The following is a 16,996-nucleotide window of genomic DNA, read 5'->3' on the forward strand; positions in this document are numbered from 1 at the left end:
ACAATACATCCTACTATACTTAAATAGGTGTAATGTGGTCCTCGACTATCTCAGTCCCAACTGACTATCTGTTCATGATAAATCACTGCCTCGTGGCACACATGCTACCTGATACTCTGGTGGAAAATCATCATCAATGACAACCTGCAGGGTTTACCCCCAAACCCAAACTTAAACATCATGCTTCTCATGTTCTGCACACGAACATAATTAGTACCCCCCAGATCGTAGAAGGTGACATCTCCTCTATCGACTGATCGCTCAACTCAGACCAAAATTCTCCGCTCTCTCTGACTCCTTACTAAAATACTCTAAGAGGCTCTCGATCTCCCTCTCAAGGGACGCCTCTTCGAACTCAATCATGACCGGATAACCGGAGAACCACAAGCATCATTCACTACGAACCATGGTACTCATTCCATGACATCTCTTCTCAATATGCTCCGGTGTATGGTACCCGAACCATAACATCACTCCTCAATCCGCTCTGATGTATGGTACTCGAACCATAACATCACTCCTCAATCCGCTCCGATGTATGGTACTCGAACCATAACATCACTCCTCAATCCGCTCCGATGTATGGTACTCGAACCATAACACCACTTCGCAATCCGCTCTGATGTATGGTACTCGAACCATAACATCACTCCTCAATCCGCTCCGATGTATGGTACTCGAACCATAACATCACTCCTCAATCCGCTCCGATGTATGGTACTCGAACCATAACATCACTCCTCAATCCGCTCCGATGTATGGTACTCGAACCATAAAATCACTCCTCAATCCGCTCCGATGTATGGTACTCGAACCATAACATCACTCCTCAATCCGCTCCGATGTATGGTACTCGAACCATAACATCACTCCTCAATCCGCTCCGATGTATGGTACTCGAACCATAACATCACTCCTCAATCCGCTCCGATGTATGGTACTCGAACCATAACATCACTCCTCAATCCGCTCCGATGTATGGTACTCGAACCATAACATCACTCCTCAATCCGCTCCGATGTATGGTACTCGAACCATAACATCACTCCTCAATCCGCTCCGATGTATGGTACTCGAACCATAACATCACTCCTCAATCCGCTTCTTAGAACCTCCAAGATACTCCATGTATCAAGTATGGGTCCTCTGCTTTCAGTAGTACGAGCCCATACTACCTGCCACATCTACCCATACTTTCCACACGGACCATCCTGGAGCTCCTAGATAGTTGCTCGACCTGCTCTTTCACCAATCCTATCGTGCGTGCTCACTCCCCAGCGAAATTCTCTACCCTGCCAACGCACTCATCTGGCTAAGGTTACTCCCTAGGCTCTTCCTTGGTCCTCCTACTTCTTCGCCATCAGCTGCTGAAGAGCTCATAATGATGCCAGCCATCTACCTCCTAAATATCGTCATATTCACTTGGTAGCTGACTCCCATCATCGAGAGTCCCACAAAGCACAAAGCAAGCAGCATTCGAGCATCGAAGAATACATAGAACTCACTCTCGGTGATAACTCCACTTTCTCGGCTCATCCTCGAAAGTACCACTGAACTCTGCAACTCTACCCCTCATGGGTTCTAACTGGATACTCTCACTCATCACATACTCAAAAGCATAACACATATAACAACAAATCCTAGGCTAAGGCATCACAAATCAGGCCACTCTAGTCCTAAGATATGAAATACCTAGCCTGTCTCTAGCATGCATAATATCTCAAAAAAAATGCATCATAAATATCTCATAACACAAAAGTAAGGGTAATTTGGGAAATCACCGTTCGGGCTCTGGCTGATTGTACACACTGCTCTTTCTCGCTTTCTCTTTGAACTCTTATTCACTTTAGAAATTCATTTCTTTTGAAAACTTTTCTTACTTCCTCAGCTTGAGTCCAGATTTACCCGAAGGTGCATCCGAATCCCTCAAACCAAGGCTCTGATACCAACTTGTAACACCGTAAATTTCAAAACAATTTTTCATTTAAAAATAATCGTTAATTCTCAAAAACACTTTTCTTAAAATTCCAGTCATAATCGAATTACAAAAACATTACTCCATTTTCACTTGCTTAATAAACCAGGATCCTCAAAATATGATTCTTTCTCTGGTGTGTACAATCGAGCCGGTGCCGTCCCGTGATCCTGAGAGAAACCTGAAACACATAACACAAAACACTGTAAGCACGAAGCTTAGTGAGTCCCCCAAAATACCACACATAACACATATTAGCCACTCGAGGCTATATCTCTGTGGGTCCGTGGACCCTACTCTATGAACCCTCTGGTTCTAACTCTGTGAACCTTCCGGTTCTAACTCTAGGAACCTTCCGGTTCTAACTCTGTAAACATGCACAGCATAAATCACATAGAAATAATGCAGTACAACACATAACATACATAGAATACAAATACTCTGTCACATAACTTTGGTTACCTACTCAAGGTAAAGTATAGTGAGAAGACTCACCTGCTACTGCCGACTGAAGAACAGTCCATGCTGCTCCGACCATCGTCACGAATTCCACCGCTGAATCACTGAAACCAATAATTACCAATAACAACCAAATTACTCCTGGAAGTCAACTGGTCAACTCTTGGTCAAAGTCAAAGTCCTCATTCCAAGTCAACCCTCCTGGTTGACCCTACTCGCCGAGTCAACCCGTCAACTCGTCGAGTCCCCATGCTCAGAACTTCCCCAATCCGCGACTCGACTCGCCGAGTCACCCCGAGACTCGCCGAGTCCCACAACTCTGAGTCCACTCGCACACAACTCACCGAGTCATCCCTTGACTCACCGATTCTCGACTCAACCAGAAAATATTGGGACTCTTCGACAAGACTCGCCGAGTCCAAGAACAGACTCGCCGAGTCTAAGGCTATCTTCAACCTACTCGCCGAGTTGTTCATACAACTCACCGAGTTCCAGGCCATCTTCATCCAACTCGCCGAGTTGTTCTTCCAACTCGTCGAGTTCCAGCTTATCTTCAAGCAACTCGTCGAGTCCACCCATGTGACTCGCCGAGTACCACCGGTCTGAATCCATACAGAAGCATTCCAGGCCATGCAATTGATCCAAAACATAGATCTAGCCTCCTACAACTCATCCATCACGTAAAGTGGCAAACTTTACGTGAATCCAAAGAGATCTATGCATTTTGCACATTAGGGCTAAGGTTTGGGACATGATAGCTTCACTGAACACTCAACACAAGGACTTTCATGCATTCCAACCCTTCTCCATTCCAGATCTGAGGTAGCAACCTCAGATCTAACCTCTAAACTCTAATACATCCAAAGATATGATCTCTAACACCCCCCAAAATGATGCATCTAAGAAATAGCAGCTCAAAAACGAGATATTACCTCAAAAGAACGCCCCAACTGCAATGAAACTCGAATCCAAGCAAAGCCCCTTGCTCCAAGCCTCTTACCCTTCAAGATTTCCTCAACAATTGCTTCTCCAAGCTTCCAAATGCACTTGATCCACTCACACACGAAGGTTAGGGTTTCTGGACTTGAGGATGAGTAAGGAGGTTGTGGGATTGGATGTTATGTTCTTTATATAGGGCTCAACCCCGAGAATTAGGGTTTTCTCCACTCAGCGCCTACTCGCCGAGTCCATCTTACTATCTCACCGAGTCGGATACTTAACACGCGACCAAGTCGCGACTCTACTCGCCGAGTCCACACATGGACTCGCCGAGTCGCTCTTTCCCAATTTACTCTTTTAGCCCTTCAACTCTACTCTTGATATTTCGGGATGTTACAAATGAGATATTCTCTCTAGTTATGAAGACGAATACAACCAGAATGGTCTTGACTATCGTAGTCTCTAAAGATGTCCATCTAGATCAGGGTTATGAAAACAACTTTTATCCATGGTGACATAGAAGAACACATTTACATTACAAAGCTGGAGGGTTTTCCCATAGTTAGCAAGAAACATCTAGTGTGCAAATTAAAGAAAAAACTGTATGATTTAATGCGATATCCAAGACAGTCGCGAATAATCCGATCTCCACGTTGTGGCAGTCATACCACCACATTGTGGCTAAGTCCGGATAAAACAGACGTAGAACCCTGATCCACCACATCGTGGCACCCAAATGGTTACGTCGTAGGTACTATCTGAAGACAACTTATTTTTATAAGCTCTTAACATGATAACCCTTAACTTAAACTTTCGATCGGAGATTCTAGGGACCCTAGTGGTCTATAAAAATGTCAACTTTATGGAAATGCATGACCCATGCATGTCCTTCACTTAACTAGGTCATAATGAAGAGAAATGACCTAAAATCCCAAGAAAGATTCACAATCTCAACAAAATCCAAGATAAGGCTCAAGGGACCTAGATGAGCCATAAAGTTCCAAACGTTATCTCATTGGAGCATTCAAAACTCAAAGATGCGGAGGCGTTGCTTGCTTGATTCTTTCACCAAAACTTATTCTCTTTCTTTCCAAGTGTACCAAGAACACCAAAAAGAGATAAAAACTTCAAATGGAGGCTAGGGTTTCAAATTTAGAGTTTTGGAGGCTGAAGAGGATGCCTTAATCCTTGAGAAAGGTTGCTTAAATATGGGATAACCCCTAAAAATCACGGGCTTGGGCAGCAGCGGCTACCATGTCATGGCCTACCTCTTGGCATGTGGTGGGGTCATCAGCAGAATGCATTTCATTCAAGTAATGCCATGTCATGGGCATCCATGAACCGCGTTGTGGCATAGAGGATTTCCCAAAAACTCCATATTTGATCCTGTTATCTCTTTAGCTAAACCATTTTGAAAAACAGATGTTTGAACTCTCCTCCACTTAAATTAGATTTCGCCCTTGAAATCTATCCTTACAACTCATTCTTACAACACGAACCATCGCCGCCAGAGCTACAAGAATCCAATGCAGCATTGAAATAACACCTCGAAATGACGAACACCTTCTAAAACCAATATTGAACCAATACTTAGATGAAATCATGTGAACCGAAGAAGAAGCGAAAACCAAGACACCACAACTAACCAACATTGAGAAGTACTAACTTCCTCGTTCAAAACCTGAAACCCTGACTATGCCCATCCTCCAGACAGACTGAGTTACTCGAACCGCAAGCACATTGACCACAAGTCATAAATTTGATTTGTCGAAGACCTCCTTCACACTGCATCATCTTACTGAAAACTAAATAATGGAATCCACTTCCAACTACTAACGTCAAAAACCACACACGGTTGCACAACAAAATCCAACCAAAAGTCGGATAGACCAAGGATAACATAGCCTATTCATCAACTCGGCTCTAACATCCCTTAATTCTAATCAAGGAACGACTAACCAATCAAAAATGAACAACAACATTTCGCTTCAACCCACGTGAATGCTAGAGGAAAAATCATAGTCTTACATCACGCCTGGCCCAAATCGACCAACGATTTATTTCAACCATATGAATGTTATGCCCCCCCCCCCCCCCCCCCCCGCGCAGTCTTACAGATACCCTTGTAACGGCCTATCTCATCGAAGTGAATGCTACAGTCCAAATCTTAGTCTTACAACACTCCTACAATTGCCACGGGTTCTCCCCATGGTATTGCCAACAATCTACAAGATTACCAAGGAAAACCAACACGAGTCAGAACCCTAGCTTGCTACACCATTTCTGGCGTTCAGATCGTGCTTTGAACCCCAAATCCTTAATCAAACAAGAACATGCGTGGAGGCCCTCTGTAACAGCCCAATTTTCATAAAAGTTTTAAACTTCTAATTTCATAAACTCAACCATAGTAAATATAAAAATCTCAATACGTATCCATATTGTTTTGAAATTTCAGAGTACAAAGAGCTAAATGTGGAAAAGTCAGAGAATGCATGCCACATCATCAAGCCGGACCCATTCCCTTATCAACAGAAGTACCTGAAACATACAAGTAAACAGTAAGCACAAGCTTAGCGAGTTTCCCAATCACACAAATGAAATAACCACATAATGTCATGCTCATACATATACATACAATTTTCCGTGGACTCCCTCCATGGTCTTCAAAGGAATGTCATAGGCTACCCCCATGGTCTTATATCTTCATGCCATGGGCTCCCCCATGGTCTTGACAAGTGTCATGGGCTCCCCCCATGGTCTTCACATCAGCCTCTACATAAATCAAATAACATACCATTTCCCATACAATACAACCATATCATATCAAATATTGGGTCGGCCTTGGTGCCTTCGACCCAAGAGTGTGGTGAGAAGATTCACCTCAAATACTGATAGTATAATTGATGTTTATACCTTCTTTGATACAGTGTTGAAATGCTTTTGTATATATTCCCTGCCATCATGTTGGGCATGGCATGCTATTTAGTCTGTTAGTTGGTATTAGAGCATCCTACTAAAACTTCTTCCTATTAGGACATTGTACTTTCAAATTTTTTTTGTTATTAAGACATTTTACTTTGAAAAATATACCCAGTTATAGGGCTCTACTTTAAATATTTGTTCTTTTGAAAATCTACTCAGTTTTAGTAGTATTTTTTATATTTTGATAATTTGGTTGTTATTTCAAAGTACAATATTGTATGAAAAAAACTGAAGTAATATGTTATATAAGAAAATCAATGAAAGTACATTGCTATTTTTTGCATTTGACCCTTAAATAGATTGTATTCGGTTAAAAATGAAAGTACATTATATTGCGTAAAGTAGCTTAGAAGATTTTTTTATTTTATAGCAGTAAAATTGATTGTATATTCGGTTAAAATATCTATTTATTTTTGTTAACAATATCTATTCCTCTCCTAAGGTACAAAAACTGAAACATATACAAACATGGGTCGATAAAACATGACATACTAGGAGGAGTCAATGGAGGTTTGCGCATCAGACTGTCTTTGAGACTCTTATAGGTCTCTTCTACATAAGGCTAATGTTGTCTTTCAATTAGGTTTATATGAATATTAAGATTTTTATTTTTATGGAATTAAATTTAAACAGTAATCAGTAACCATCTGGTAAATACTTTTTAAAATTGCAATCCTTTAATCAAACCCCTGATGAATACTAAATTTTAATTGTGTGTTTTGCAGGTCGATATGGAAAAAAAGTGTCGCAAAACTCGGCCAAATACTTGACGCCTACTCAGATTCGGTCAAACTAGAACCAACTCGGTCTAGGCAGGAACTCGGTTGTCAACGATAAAACATGATATAAAATTTTGAAAAATTCAAGTATTTTCGGATTATTATGTTTTACTCTAACCCTAAAGTTGAATTTAAAATATATGTTTATCTTATTGAAAAGGGCTAATGTCATAAAAACCCTCAAATTTTCAAGAAATGTTCGGTTATATCCTAAGTCCATTTTTATGTCCACAAAAACCACACATTTGGGCAAAAATTGTCATAATTGCCATCTTTTCCGATTTTACCCTTCTATGAAATTAGGGGGTGTTTGGTTTTAAGATTAGAGTGTGTTTGGTTCGTTCGCTCTTTTCCTTCCACCACCAGTAAACCAAGTTTGAAAGGGAGGGTTGTCACCTCCGTTCCAACCATTTTTAGCAACCCTTCATCCACCTTCTTCTTTCTTCAGTAATTGTCACCCAAACACCCCTTCCCTCTTGATCGATTTCTATTGCTGCTGGAAGCCAAAAAGAACTCCACCGGTGAGCTTCCTGCCGAGAAAAAACGAGCCAGAAACCCATCGGCTGCCATCTCCTGCTCACCACCGTTCCAACACCTCATTCGATTTATGAGCATACCGACGAGCACCCCTTGAAGATCACTGCCCTCCTCTGAATCGAACCTCGAGTCCGGTGAATCAATCGATGTAACCATTCTTCCCCGAAACTCCACCCCCATTACTCTCAACCACTGCCATGAAACCCAACTCCTACTGTCGCCCCTGATTTTTCATCATATGCAAACTCCTGCGACTTGACCCACTTCCCACCGCCGCCCTTGATTGTTCATCACCATCATCTCCTTCACTTCTCTACTATTTGAAACGTGAATGCAAGTTTTGGTTTAGGTTTCATTTGGGTTTAATTTCAAGTTTGTGCATTTGTGCTGCTAACCACGATTTTGATTTCATCTATGGTTTTTGAGTTTAATTTTTGGGTATCATATTTGGGTTTAATTTTTAGGTTTGAGCACCCATGACATCGATCTGGGTAATGAGTTTAGATATGGGTAAGAAAGGGAAGTGGTGGTAGTGGACGATGTCAATGTAGATGTGGTGGCGGTGGTGGATTTCAATGATGGTAGCAGCAGAATTGTTTGATATTTGATGGTGATGGTGATGCATATCACAGGTGGTGGTGGTTTTCGGGTTACGAATGGACGATCTTGTTCATCTGAATTGATTCCTTGAGGCCAAAATGAGATTCTTATATGGAATTTTATTGATTCAATATATGGATTTCGTTGAGTATGAAGGGCATATCTTTGAAGTTCTATGGTGATGAACAGAAAACAACTGAACAAAACATCCCAAAATGCCATAGAAGGGTAAAATCGGAAAATAGGGCAATTATGACAATTTTTTCCCAAATGTGCGGTTTTTGTGGACATAAAAATAGACTTAGGATATAACCGAACATTCCTTGAAAATTTGAGGGTTTTTATGACATTTGCCCTATTGAAAATTACATAAAAAATGTGTTTGCAAAATTTATGATTAATGACTACATGTCCTCTTCTCCTTCATTTGGACACATGTCATTTTTTAGAATTTTTTAATTTTCTATCATCCACTTGTCATTTTATTGTATTTTTCATTTTATTAAATTAAAATTTCACATTTAATATGTAAGGTAATATATATATATATATATATATATATATATATATATATATATATATATATATATATATATATATATATATATATATATATATATAAGGTATTCAATACATTAGAAACGGTTTATATGTGTAATGTATTCAATACATTAAAGCCTCATTAATTTTAATAATTAAAAAATTTTCTCAGTTTTCTTATAAATTCAAACTTTTCAATTTGTTAAAATTATATATATATATATATATATATATATATATATATATATATATATATATATATATATATATATATATATATATATATATATATATATATATAAAGTTGAGATCGGTTGAGAACTCATAGTTTCCCGAAAACATAAGAACTAAAAGTGGAGCGTTAGATCAAAACTAATTTATTAAGAACATGATTGTAATCTTATCAATTTTATTTAATGTTTAATTTTTTGTGTTATTCTACATATAAATAGAAATGTCTAAAACATTACATAATAAATCAAAATTTCGGATTTTTTTTAAGAAAGTTTTTTTCAGTTTTTTTTAAAAGTACAGATTTTTATTTTTTTAAAGAAAAACATGAATTTTTGAAAAAAAAAAAAGTTCAGTTTTTTGCAGATTTTTTTAAAAATAGTATTTTTCAGTTTTTTTTTCAAAAACAAAAGTGCAGATGTTTTAGTTCTTTTATAGAAAACATGAATTTTTGAAAAAAAAATTGAAAAAAAATATTTTTTTTAAAAAACTGCATTTTTTAAAATCATTTAAAAATCAATAAAAAAACTGGAATATTTAAAAAATACTATATTTTTTAACCAAAAAATCAACATTTTTGGTACATTTATGCATATTTTTACAAATGCATATATGCAGATTTCATATACTTTAATATTTGTAAGAAAATTATAAGAAAACTCATTTTATTTATTAATCTATAAACACAATACTATATGTATTTTATTCGATACAATATAAAATATAAAAAACAAAAAATGCTACAAAATTTCAAAGCATTTCCATGTCTTCGTGTCAATATTTCCATATTTTCTTCGTTTTATCATTTTCCACCTCTTCAATATTCACCACAATTTCTTCCAAATCTATAATAAAATTAAAAAGAATCTGATTGATGCAAAAACACTCACAAAAAGAACCTCTTCAATATTCACATGTAATTCATATGTGATTTACATGTGTCTCACATGTAATTCATATGTGAATTACATGTGAATCACATGTAATTCATATGTGAATTTCATGTAATTCATATGTGATTTACATGTGAATCATATTTAATTCATATGTGATTTATATGTGATTTACATGTGATTCATATGTGATTTACATGTGAATCACATGTAATTAATATGTGAATTACATGTGAATCACATGTAATTCAAATTTGAATTACATGTAAATCACATGCAATTCATATGTGAATCACAAGTGAATCACCAAGTTATTATGTGAAAAAATATGTACATGTATAGATACCAAGTTAGTAAACAGCTATGTGAAAAAAAATATGTACATGTATAGATACCAAGTTAAAAGAAGTGTATCATCGTCCCTCATACGAATCTGATTATTAATTTCATCAATTTGGAATTTTTAATTTCATCGATAATAAATAAGGATAATAATAATAATAATAATGCATACCTGTGATCCAGTGAAGATTGCAGGCTCCTTTTCTACTAACTGTGTTGTAGTCATGGGATTGGCTGAGAGCTTTGTGAACATTTTTTTTACCTGATCCACAACATCTTCATGTTTAACAGCTCCTGGGGCAGAAATTACCTGAAAAGATTCATGATTCGTCATACAAGAAATATATGTCACTTTGAAGTATGGAGTGTCTGCCCCTGAAGGTTCACTTGCTCAGGTTTGTTAACATTTCCTTTGGCTCCATTTACATTTTTATTTACATCTGATTCACCAGTTGGATTCTGCTTTGAATGTTCTTTTATTTGCAGAGTGCCTGCAATAAGCAGAAGGAAAATGCATTGGGTGCTAGTTTTGTGTATTTACCTGCTGGAGAGAACCTATAGTGGAGGGCTTATTTGCCATAAATTTGAAATTAATGTGTCACATCGACTTACTACATGAAGTAAGCAACCATTTTTTCAATTGATTTGCCATAAATTTTACCTGAATTTGACTATTTGTACATGCGCATATATTCATTTAGGCCTTAATTGATTAGATAAAAATGACACAAGATAAAATTAGAAATATGATACAAATAGATTAGGCCAACTTTAAGAATATAAAAGTTAAAATATGATACAAACTTGAGTTTAGTGTTTACTATTTTATATCTTGATAAAAAAAACACCAACATTATTAGAGTGATATTAATTATCTGTATCCTATATCCAGTCAATGAAGTTGCTGAAATTCTTATCAGAGTGGCTACCATTACTTAATCTTTGACAAAGAACAGAGAAAAAATTTGACAAGATATTTAGAGATGAATTGTTCAATAGTTCACTGGGGCATTTTGTCAAATACCTAATAGGCAATACAACTCGTCGCTTCAAATAAACTCAAATTGTAACATATTAGCAAGCAAAAAACACACCTTAAACTGTTGTTAACTCCAAATTATAATGTGAAATAAGTCCTATGATTAAGAAAAAGAATTAGTCTTTAATGATTGAACAAAATTTCACCTGGTATACTTAATGATGAACTCAACATGGATGCATTGATGGTGACGAACAAGCTGAGAGGGAAGCTTTAAATCAAAGCAATGTCGCTTGAAATCAAACACGTATAGACAAAGCAACGTATGTTGATATTGCAGAAACACACTAGAGATCTCACTTTGAAATACAAAAACATGAGCAATACCTTCATAGCTGGCAATGGCTGTTTCAGAATAGATTAGATCTGTTAACCCGCAGAATGCTGTCAATTTGTTGATTCATCGATTATCTGCAGACGATTTAGAAATTAGGTATCGTGGATTGGAAGTCAACACAAATCAGAACCTATAAAAATATCGATTATCAAGTTGAGATGATGAATTTCTGATTTCAGTAAAGAATAATAGTCGATCGTGGATTATTCATCGATGATTTTGTAACGCCTGTGTTTCCAGGCTTGCCATTTTTAGCAATGTAATGGTTTAGGTTAACCTTTGTAACCCGTTTTGAAATAATAAGATTGTATTATTTGAGTATTGTGTGTTTTGTGCTTAATTGCTTAATTATGTGGTTTGATTAATTAAGAATAAAAATAAGCGTCAAAAATTTAAGTGTAAATAAACTTAATATCTTTGGTTAATGTTGTAGTAGTTGAAACGAGGTTTCCGAATATATATAGAACGCCCAAATCTGACTTCGTATGAGGAAGTTATGATTTATCGAAGTTCCGGCTTAGCGGTATGCAGCCTGAAATACTCGATTTGAGATCGAGCGGTTTTTAGCCGAAGCAATCTAAATGAGAATCGAAGATCTCATTGTTGGTATCGAAGCGATAAAAAGTTAGGCGAGAACGGACGTCAAACGAAGAAGTTATGAATTTATAACGAAAGTTTCTGTCCCGGCCTATTAAAAATAATTAATAAAAATAAAGTCAAAATTAGCCGACGGAGTCTAAACAAAAGTTGTAGAGCGTGGTCTCACCTTTCCGTGGATATAAAAAACGTCGAAAACGGAGTTTGTATGAAGAAGTTATGAATTTTCGAAGTTTATTAATCATTTTGTATTTAAATTTAATTATAAAATCGGAAGCCTTATCCAAAGACGAGTCACCGGTGTGATACGGAGTACGCCCTACGTACGAGGGTACGCTACCGGGTACTCAGCATAGTGTCGACACTTCGGATGACGCATGCAGTGACGATTTCGGAAGCAGTACGCGCTGCGTACTGCAGTACGCCCCGCGTACTCCGATGCTCCAGCCTCTATAAAAGGGATCCAAAGGCAGCCGAGAGTTTTGTTCATTTCTTCTCTTCTCTCTCCCGTTTTGCATCGTTTTGCGTGCCAGAAATATCCCGAAGCCCCGGTATCATACTCTAGTCCCGAAGCAAGATCCGAGATCCCGAAGATCCCGAGAAGTGCGGTTCCCGAGTCGAACCTCTGCCCGCGAGAAGTTCGATTTTTGTGAAGATCTTCCAGATCTGCTGTGGATTACTACTTCTATAAGCCGTAGTGCTGTCGGATCATCTTCTGATCAAGTGAGTGTGTAGTTATTTCCTTCTAATACAATAATACGAAGTATTTTATATAAAATACGTGCTATGTGTATATATTTGGTTGTGTTATGTGTGAACGTGTATTCACTCTCTTCTATCTTATAGATCTGCTTATTTCTCTATGAGATATGTGTTATGTGTGTGTGTGCCTCATCTGTTATGTGATATATGTGTTGATTAAAGCATGCTATACAGGTTTTTAAACTATGTATACAAATGTATATTTTTATCTACTAATATGTTGGGTAGAACATGGGTAGACAGTTGGTGTGTAATAAACAGATGAGAGCCTCGTTGTTGTTTGATTGAGTCATCTAGCGGAGTTTAGATGACGACCACTGGCTATTCTAGACAGTCTTGTGGAAACATTAGCAGGTTCGCCACATGTAGGTGTTAATGAACTTGGGTGTTCATTTGCTGTACTCCATCCCCCTCATGGTTGCCTTATTTGACTTATATTGCTGAGGTACCCCCGAAGCATGTGTTGTCGCCCCGATGAAATATTCTTAGACTAGGTCCCTTATGTTAGTTGTTTTAGGGACATTAAAGTGAGAATAACGGGAATGGGTAATTGGGTTATTGTTGGTTGGTGAAAATTAAATATGATATTTATTGTGGGTTGAAAACCCTATATACTCACCAGGCTCCCAAGCCTGACCCACTCAGTTTTAAATTGTATTACAGGAAGTGGCGGAAGGGCATGAGATGGATGAACCATCAAGTTGTTTTGTTTACAAGTCTGCATATGTTTATATTTGTTATATGACTTGTAATGTATTCGTTTATGCTTATTGGTCTGTATCGGAACATGACACCCCGAGTTTTGATTATAATGAAAATACATTTCTTTTATGAAATGCTTCGGTAAACATTGTTTTATCATGTTTTGTTTTTGGGAACAAATTCCGCAACTCTTTCAAATCAAAAGGATTTACTCTGAAAATATTTAAAAGCATAAATGAAAAATCGGTCTTTTCTGGCCGAGATTTTGGGGATGTCACAGATTTGGAGATGAATGACATTGGATTTGTAGTAGTGTGTAGAGGTATAAGTGGTCGATCAATCGAGGAAGGACGAATAGGGAAAAGATATGGTGAAGAAGATGACGTGAGAGAGAGAGAGACGTAAATGAGAGGTTTAATCAGGGAATTAAATTAATTCCTAAAATGACCTTGATTCATTTCAATTTCTTTACCCCCCATGTCTTATTTTCTCTAACTATTTACAAAAATGTCATAGATCATCTTGACCTTCTATAATTTTGATCTAACGGTCTTTGTTTGGTTCTCGGGTTTCGAGGAAACTATAGGTTCTCAAATGATCCTTCCTATATATATATATATATATATATATATATATATATATATATATATATATATAGGGTGAGGTTCAATAGAGAACCATAATTAACAAAGGAACCAATCTTTTTTTCAACTTTTAGAACTTATTTTTTATCAAAAAAAAAACTAAAAATACAGAAATTCATAACTTTTTATCATTTTTCCAATGATATAAATTTCGATTTTTTTTACGTCAAATTCACAATGTGACTCTTCGAAAATTCACAACGTGAATCCGGATTCACACGGTGAATCCAAAAAATATTTTTCACATTCATAATATTAATATATGAACTTAGATATTTTTAGATTTTTTTTCGATAAAGAATAAGCTCTAAAAATTGAAAAAAAAAAAGATTTGGTTCCTTGAAGAACCTATAATTATGGTTCTCTATTGAACTTTTCCCTATACATATATATATATATATATATATATATATATATATATATATATATATATATATATATATATATATATATATATATATATATATAGGAGTAGGATCAAATGAGAACACCAAAAAGGTTGAGAACGCGAGAACAGATCTGAGCTCTTCAAATATTACGATCTAAGGCTAAAATAATTTATAAAAGTTATGAGATGAAATTGTAAATTTCTAAAAGTCATGGTATGAGATTGTAAATTTTTAATAGTCTAAAGGGTAACATGGTCATTACATGTTAACCTATTTTTGTAAGTTGCTGGAATATCTCTCTATCCCCCCCCCCCTTCTCTCTCTCTCTCTCTCTCTCTCACGTATCCTTCTTCCTCTCCCTATCTAAATACACATTTCAAACCTTTTAAACCCTAATTGAGCCGTCACCACCATACACCATATCGGAACTGAAAAAGTTAGGTCCAGAGGAGATCTAAGGGTACGATGGGCTGGAGAAAGTTGGAGATGAAGCGAATTTCTTCAAGGTAAGTTGGGATCTTCCCTGTAAAGTTGTTATGCCAGGCGTCAAAAGTTTGAAGGGCCCGCAAAGATCTCAACGACGATGGAAGAGTTCCGTGAAACAAGTTATTGCTTATGTCGAGATTCACAAGGTTGCTACAGCTGCTAATGGTGGTAGGAAGATCTCCTGACAATTGATTATTTGCCAGAATAATTTCGTTTAAGTTCTTAAGATTGCCAACCTCTTGTGGAAGTTATCCCGACAATTGATTACCACCCAAATTCAAGCTAATGGATAACGTTGAGAGTTCAAATAGTTTCCTGGGTATTTCTCCAGTAAGGTTATTTCGATCTATGCCTAACTTTATCAACCTCTTGCAGTTCCCCAAACTTGATGGCATGCTTCCATTGAATTCATTTAATCCCAGGTCGAGTTCAATCAATAATGAAAGATTTCCTAAAGAACCAGGAATGTTCCCTGAGAAAGAGTTATTCTTAAGATCTAGTTTCTGTAAACTTCCAAGATTGCTAAAGTTCACCTGATTAATTGTGCCTTTGAGTTTGTTATTAGACAAGTCTAGATAAGTTAGGCCGGAAAGATTACCAGTCGATGAAGGAAGGCCACCAGAAAAAGCATTTGAAGCAAGGCTTAGAAAACTTAGTGTATTCGACAAGTTTCCTAGAGAATATGGCAAAAAACCTTCCACCGAGTCCACATTTACCAAGGGAAAGAATTTCAAGGGATGTAAGATTCCCAATGAACCTTGAATCCCACCTGAGAAACTATTGATCGGAAGGATGTGTGAATAGTTGTATTCATTTATGAATAGCACATGTATTCATTTATGATAGAATGTGTATTAATTTATAAATAACAGTGTATTTATTTGTGAATTGCAATGTATTCATGTGTGAATGATTGTATTTATTTATGAATATTAGTGTATTCATGTAAATGGGTATATTTATTTATGATTAGAGGTATTCATTTTATGAAAAATTGATAATTTTTACATTTTTTTTATTTTCAATTTCTAAAAAATGCATTGAATTATTTGTAATTTGATGTGTTTTCATTTATGATTGAATTATTTGTAATTTGATGTGTTTTCATTTATGATTAGAAGTGTATTGATTTGAGATTGGATTTCTATTCATTCATTTTTTGAAAAACAAAAACGTGAAATAGTAGAAAATAATATTTTTTTAAGATTTTCTTTTTAGATTTAAAATAAAATGAAATATTAATTTTCTTAGGTGAATTTTTTTGAAACGGTCATAAATAATTTTTGGGAAAAATCATAAACAATATATATATATATATATATATATATATATATATATATATATATATATATATATATATATATATATATATATATATATATATATATATAACTAAAAAGAAATATTAATTTTGTTAGGATTAAAATCATTATCCTTAGATTTTAGGAAATCATTAATTAATATTTATATAAAGTTAGTAATATATCCTTATAAAATGATTGGTCCAGAACTGTTCTCGCGTTTTCAACCTTTTAGGTTCTAATTTGATCGTCTCCCTATATATATATATATATATATATATATATATATATATATATATATATATATATATATATATATATATATATATATATATATATGAACTGGTCTCGTGAATACAAATCGCATAAACCATTTCTATTACAACTTTTATCAAGATCATCACATATGGATCGAAGAAAACAAAAGGTAATTATTGAGAAATACCATCACACGTTTGTCCT

Source organism: Lactuca sativa, chromosome 4 (genome assembly GCF_002870075.4).
Source record: "Lactuca sativa cultivar Salinas chromosome 4, Lsat_Salinas_v11, whole genome shotgun sequence".
NCBI classification, from domain to species: Eukaryota; Viridiplantae; Streptophyta; class Magnoliopsida; order Asterales; family Asteraceae; genus Lactuca; species Lactuca sativa.